Source organism: Cydia strobilella, chromosome 4, assembly GCF_947568885.1.
Source record: "Cydia strobilella chromosome 4, ilCydStro3.1, whole genome shotgun sequence".
In the NCBI taxonomy this organism is placed as follows: Eukaryota; Metazoa; Arthropoda; class Insecta; order Lepidoptera; family Tortricidae; genus Cydia; species Cydia strobilella.
Window position 1 is genome coordinate 3,203,950 of NC_086044.1, and position 7,390 is coordinate 3,211,339.

A 7,390-nucleotide genomic window follows, 5' to 3' on the forward strand; every position below is an offset into this window, starting at 1 on the left:
TGTATTCTTAATATAATATTCTGTACGTACGAGTACCTACTTCGCCCCAAAACTTATGGGATCGAATGAACTTTTAATACCATTTAAATAATTCTGGGAAATAGAGGAAACGTATGCTATTCGAACATATTTTGACTAGATAAATACACGAATATAAATTAGACTTGAATATATGAAAAATAAATGTGAAATGGAAGGCGACAGTTTCATTTAAATTAGATAACAGTAAAATCTGAGAATAGATCAAGGTTTATTTGTGTAAAATACCTAGTCCTAGAGGGTAACTCATAAGTAACGGTCAGTAGTGAACGAAGCCAGTAATTTTGTTGTGTAGTTACACAACACAACTACAACAACAACACAACTACAACAACAACACAACTACAAGACACATTTACACAAGGTACATTTCTCCTTACATCGTTACTGATCCAAACTAGAAGTTACGATAAAAAATAGGCTACCAAACTCCACTAGGACACTCCGAGGCTTCGCTCTGGTTTCCCGACCTAAATGACCTGAATCATATAGTTCGGTTGAATAAAGAATTAGGAGCAGAAAGTTAATAACGGAACGTAGTAGGGCGCTCTCGTTTCGGAGGCCAAGAAGATTCTCTTTGAATCACTGAGCCAAAATATTAGTTAGTTAGTTAGTTTAGTAGGGCGTAGACGTTCCAAACGTTAATCGAGTAAGGGAACGGTATTAGAACCATTACATTTGATTTCTGTTGATATCTTTTTTTTTAACACTACGTCGGTGCTTGTTTGCACAAGCATACGGCCCGCCTGATGGTAAGCGGTCACCGTAGCCTATGGACGCCTGCAACTCCAGAGGTGTTACATGCGCGTTGCCGACCCTAACCCTTGAGTCAGTTCCAAGTATGGGGAACCCCCAAAATTTATTGCTTTTTTTTCTATTTTTGTGTGAAAATCTTAATGCGGTTCACAGAATACATCTACTTACCAAGTTTCAACAGTATAGTTCTTATAGTTTCAGAGAAAAGTGGCTGTGACAGACAGACAGACATGACGAATCTTCCGACGAAGGGTTCCGTTTTTTGCCATTTGGCTACGGAACCATAAAAAGCGGCAAAGTTCGACTCGGACTCGCGCACGAATAGGATTCAATTACGCAAAAAACGGCAAAAAAATCACGTTTGTTGTATGGAAGCCCCACTTAAATATTTATTTTATTCTGTCTTTAGTATTTGTTGTTATAGCGGCAACAGAAACACGTCATCTGCGAAAATTTCAACTGTCTAGCTATCACGGTTCATGAGATACAGCCTGGTCACAGACGGACAGACCTTTTTACCTAGCTTTTTGTTACGGAACCCTAAAAATAGCTACAACCGAATACAGAAACCGAGTACAGGAACCTCCTCCTTCTTGTAAAAATTAACTTGCCATTTTCAATCAGCAATTGCAGCGGTCTTAAGCAGCTAATGTAAACAAAACAATTAAAGAGCTACTTGTTGCAGTTGTTAATGTTGTTATTGTTACATTTGTTACACAATAAGTTTCTCTGTGTGCCTCTCCGGGTACTCTATTAGATAATAACAAAGTTACAACATGAAATGTTAAGTGCACATGTAACTATGTAGTAATATAAACTATTTTACTAGCAGTCGAATTTACTGCAGATTTTTTCTTTTAGAATACTTTGGAAAACAACAACCGGACACAACGCAAATAAAAGTTGGCGGTGACTCACCTCTCTGAATCCAATTCGAAGTACATATGAAAGTGAGAAACCAGCATGTTTAAACTATGTAGGTACTTTTACAAATATATCTGGCTGGGCATTGGGCAATGCATAGTGCAGATATCAAACTCAAGTTATATGAGTATACTTGTAGCGAGATTACATACAATCGATACACGAAAGGTTTTTAAATTCAGAAGGTACGAGTACCTATCCGTAAACACAGTCAATGCCTTTGAAATAACGTGAAAAAAATATTATCCCTGCAAGTAACAACATTTTTTTAATATTTTGTTGATGATGCCTAACCTACTGTGTAGAGAAACAAGGAAAACACTGCATACCTACTGGAGTTGTTCATTAATCGTTTGTATTTATCTGTCATTTTGACTTATGTATTTGTAAGAAAGGGAGAAAAAATATTTTTTCACTAAAATCAGGCCCGTAAAGTTTCATGAATATTAGGGGGTGATAAGTACTCGCTACCTAGTGTATAATAGTCGAGCTAGCGGCTCGATAATAGAGGCGTCTTCAGATGTTTGTGAGCACCTTGGCCGCTCCGATAATATCTGACGGCGACTGTAAAACGATCGCCGACGTAAATAGCACCAGAGAAGGCGTGCACAGTTAAACAACGTGTTTTATTCCAAGACCACTCGCCATTTAAAAGCAAACCGCGTTTCTGGGCGTCAGACGCTGGATGTTGTTGATACATACTTGGTTATTCCAAAGATAAATATAACTCCGTAATAGATGGATACAGTCTAAGGAAAAAACGTGCCTCGAAAATCACGAAAATTTGATTTTCGATCAGATGGCGCCACTAGTTTTGGCCTACACTCGTATAGAGGGCGTTGATTGTTTCGTTTGTTATTTATAATTTTAACGCATACCAGTGAAAGAACATGGGTCAAAATCATATAAAAATAATAAATGCAAATAAAAAAATCATTTATCCATATTTAAATACATTTTATCGTATTTTTATAAATATTTATTTTTAGTTTTAAAGTGTGTCGACAGATGGCAGTGAATTTACTGGGGTTACAAATTTTACTATGACAGTACCGCTCTAGTATAAGTTACTTTATGGTTATTCTTAGACGGTACACGTACATTAACAGAACCAACATCTCTACGAACTGCCCGGCTAGAAAAGCAGGTAATCCAAATTTGGAATAGCTACTTAAAAAACATCAAAACTTGGCTTAAAGGTTAAAAAAAAAACAACCAAACTACACCTTTACGAACTGGCCTGTTTGAAAAGAAATCGAATTTTAAATGACTGCCTCAAGCAGCTTGTTGCTTTTAGAAGCAACAATTTAGTATGATTTAGTACAACAACAAAAGCTGGTTGGTTAGAGGCAGCAAAACCACACCTCTACAGACTGGCCGGCTAGAAAAAACAAGATTCAAATTTGAAATACTAGCTTCTGAATTCTGAAAGTCGCCACAACAAGTGCAAGAAACAGTAGGTACCACACCTCTACAAACTTACAAACTGGCCGGCTAGAAGAAGCGAGAAATTCGAATTCGGAATGTTATGTTGTTAGTGTGTCAATGTTGTCAGGTCGTCAGGTGACGCGCCTACCGCGTCCACGCGGGCGCCGCGTGCGCCGTCACGCCCCCAGCACACTAGTTCATATTCCAAGCGCTTGGGAGTCAAATGGTCACGTCAACTAGTTAACATAGTATGGGGTGCTACCGCGAACATCGAAATTCAAAAATTGTCTGTCTAGACGCACTATGACGTACAGGTACGCGTTTTACTTGTTACAGATTTCAGACCTCTTACATCCTTGTAAGCCCCAGACCAGACGAGTAATAGTAAAATTCAATTGGTGTTGGATTTTTTATAGAAATAAAAGAAAGTTCAAATTCCAAAGCACAAAATTACTCAGGGACAAGGATAAGAGTCACAAGTCCAACACAGACAGATACCGATATTCAAAAGCTCTGAAAACCGTGACAAGTTAAGAAAATTTTCAACATTGAAGGACCGATTTGTGAAAACTTCTACTCCTTTTCGCTCTCTTCGTTTAGTTAGATAGGTCGCAACACTGAGAGCTTACAGCGAACATCGAATAAGCCCGCAGGTTATATTAATTTGAGTTTTCAACTGGCCTGCGCCTGCGCAAAGGCAACGGGAATGCGGCGCGCGCGCAGTTACTACGAATACGAATAGGTACGCAATTAAAATTCGGAACGGCGGCCAACACCCAGTCTGCTGGTATTGCCAAATTGTTACGTCCAAGGGTCATCGGATCTTTTCGGAATTTTATTAGGGTTAAACGCGGGAAATCATTGGAGAATGAAAGGAATGGATGAGATTGAGAACAAATAGGTATCAAAACAAAGTAAACAAACCAATAACCTGCCTACACACTTTTATGCTCTAGATACAGCTTCGTTTTACCAGACATATGTAACTTCGTATTAGATGAATAAAGTCTAAGGAATAAACGTGCCTCGGAAATCAAGAAACAGTAATTCTCGGATAGATGGCGCCACACCTTTGGCCTATGCTCGGCTAGATGGCATTGATATTTAACAAATTGAACATATCAGTGAAAGAAAATGGGTCTAAATCATATAAAAATAATAGATAAAAATAAATTAAAATATTGATCAGAAAGCATGTAAAATAAAAGTAAAACGTATAAGATTGTAAGTGTATATCATGAAAAGCGTAACTAACCCAGTAGTCACCCGTAAGTTGTGACGCAACTTATCGTTATATACAAAAACTACATAAAAAATAATTTATTACTCAAGGAGTATCTCAGCACTTCTCTACACATGTAAAAGTTGCGGAGTTTTCAAAAAAATGGAAAAGTTCTCTGAAATTTTAGGAAAATTTGAAGAAAAAAAGGAAACTCATTTTGGATATGGAAAAATATCGATCCCCATACAAAAATAAGAGGTTTCAGAAAATTTTCAATGTGGAAACTACGCTATTTTGGAAATTTTCCGACGACACACTAAGTAGGCTCAACAAGTCTAATTACACCAACTGGACAAGACTGGCTTCTTTCAAATTGTGGCTAACACTTTCCTAAATTTTGTTCCATACAACCTTACGTAGGTAACATTTATTAATACCTACATTAGATGCATACATTATCGTGAGAAGCAGAATGCTCGATAGCCAGCAAATACCTAAACATGACTATAATAAGTATAATAAAGCAGCGCATGCGTCACTAAACCCACCACCGATTACTCACAAGAGTCACAAGTCACAAGTCTCGCATAATGTGGGTCGACAACAAAGTGTTGGTAAATGTGACTGTCAATGATATTTCGCGTTCAGTTAACAAAAAAGGTAAATTTCGACCTTAGGACCTTGGAATAAGGCAAAATGTATACTTATTTGTGAAGTTAGTGTTCAATAGGATGCGTCCTGTCTGCAACAGTCCATTTCAAACATGATTTAACCGATTTAACGGCACAATTTTCTGAAGCATATAAGCAGTCAAAATGGCATGATTGTTAATAATAATGTGACAATACTACTATCCATATGTTAAATATTACAGTATTTAATTCTAAAATTGGCTGTAAAACTTTTGTATATGAAGGCCTATAATGTTTATGTCTAGTATACCATTCGGGTCCACTTTTTCGATTGGACCACTTTCCTAAATATATGACTAATGGTATATTTAACCTCTAGGTGCGAGGCGCCCAGAGGCCTATAAAAAGGTCTCCAATCCATTGTATTTTGAATCTTCATTTTGACAAATTAAAATTGCATTTGTTTTGGCAAGTTTTTGTTTTGTGGGCGACGAGAGGAGATAACGAACGCATGTAGAAGATTTTGTATCCTATTAGACTAGCCAGAAGAGAGCTTAAGTATTTAGAATCTAAAGGATGACTGACGCTAGACCGGGCCGGGCCCGGGCCGGAGCTTCCGGCGCTTCGATTTCTATGGAAAGCACCAAGTGATCGCCAGTCTAGCGTGAGTCATCCTTAATACGGAAAGTCTAAGATGTTGTTTTTCTCTTAGCCAAATTGCAGAATAGACTAAATGCCTACTAATATTAGGGGGTACCCAAAGACACAACTGGGAGCAATTAAGCAAAGGTTGAAACCTTGAGCTCATTGAAGGCCTAATTAGTGACTAATAGCGCTTAATTGTTAACCTTCCAAAAAAGGAGGTTCGTGAATGAACTGTATAGGTAAGTAAATTTGTTTTTTTTAAGGTACCTATCCGATCCGAAATGTCCGACTGTTACAAAAGTTGTTCATAGCATTTGGACATCTTAAAAAATGTTCATATCATTTGGACAGACATCTTAAAAAAATGTACTCTGATACCCAATTTATTTACGTGATTCCTTATCGTAATGGTGCTACAAGTACATTTTTGTCTTGAATTTATTTAGAAATGAGTCTCCTATTTAGATTCCAATATGAGGTACCTATATTAAAATTTGCTTACATATTTGTACCTATCCTTTATCCAACCTTTACAAGTACACATCAAACATGTATTATTGAGATTTGTCGCAATTAGGAAAAAGTCACTGGAAGTCCTCAGTGCGTCATGACGATTATGTTTATTCACTTTTATAATTGATTATCACCTAGACCTCTGATCTGTTAATTACCAAGGCTACCTGAATTGAAAATTGTTTACTATTTATTTACATGTAAATAAATATAAATATGTTTATCTTAATGTCTTTCTGTTAATTAATTTTAAATTTCACGTAGGTGACTGGGGTTACCTGAGAACACCTCAAGGAATACTTTTCAATTGAGAGATGACACTTCTATCAATTGATTGAAAATCATCATTTTACTATGTATTTAACCTCCTTATCATTAAATAGTCATGTCGGTAGGATCAGAGACCTTTTCAGGTACGTTTGTTTATTTACTAATTCGATCACCAATCGATTGCTGATAGCGATCGATCAATGAAGGGTATTCCTTATTACTCATAAGTTTTAGGTCATTGGCTTAGCGAAACATTGTTAAAGAGGGATTAGTCATGTCAACTCATGTCCAAGTGTTGAAAGTCATGTTTGGTTTTGTTTGTTGTTTTCAGTGTGCCCGTGCGATCCGCACTGGGCGTCTTGCGCTCGCGCAGCCGCCTTTTATAGCCTCGGTCACTTGATAACAGACACACTTCAATGATAACAGCACACATTACATACACCCACTCTCACGCGCTTCTTAAACGCTAAATCGGAATTCTCAAAAATATTGCTGACTAGCTAAATTTTATCTAAATACACGAGACCTATGCGTGAGCATGCGTGGAAAAATACGGGATTGCATTACACGTGTGTAGGTAGTTGTTATTGCTAAGGATATAAGGGCGTGTTTCGCATGCGTGCGCAGGAGTTTGTTGTCGGGTGACGCGCGCTGACGTCACGCGCACGCCGCGCCTGCGTGATGCGCTGCGCTGACGCGCCTTCGCGTCCGTAACCGTGTATTTATAAAGTGAACTAAGCGCTGTTGAACCTTGTTTTTAATTAAATAAACATGTTATGCCTTGAGCTGTACAATACAACTAAACAGAAGCTTGCTTGCTTGCTTGTTATTGTAATGTTAAAAACTGTACCTTTGTACTAACGCTCAATTCTTCATCCGTGTTTTGGGTTCGAGAGTGACACAGTGATACAGTAATTTATTGGTAAAAGAAACATACATTTACACGTCATTTCATTACTTA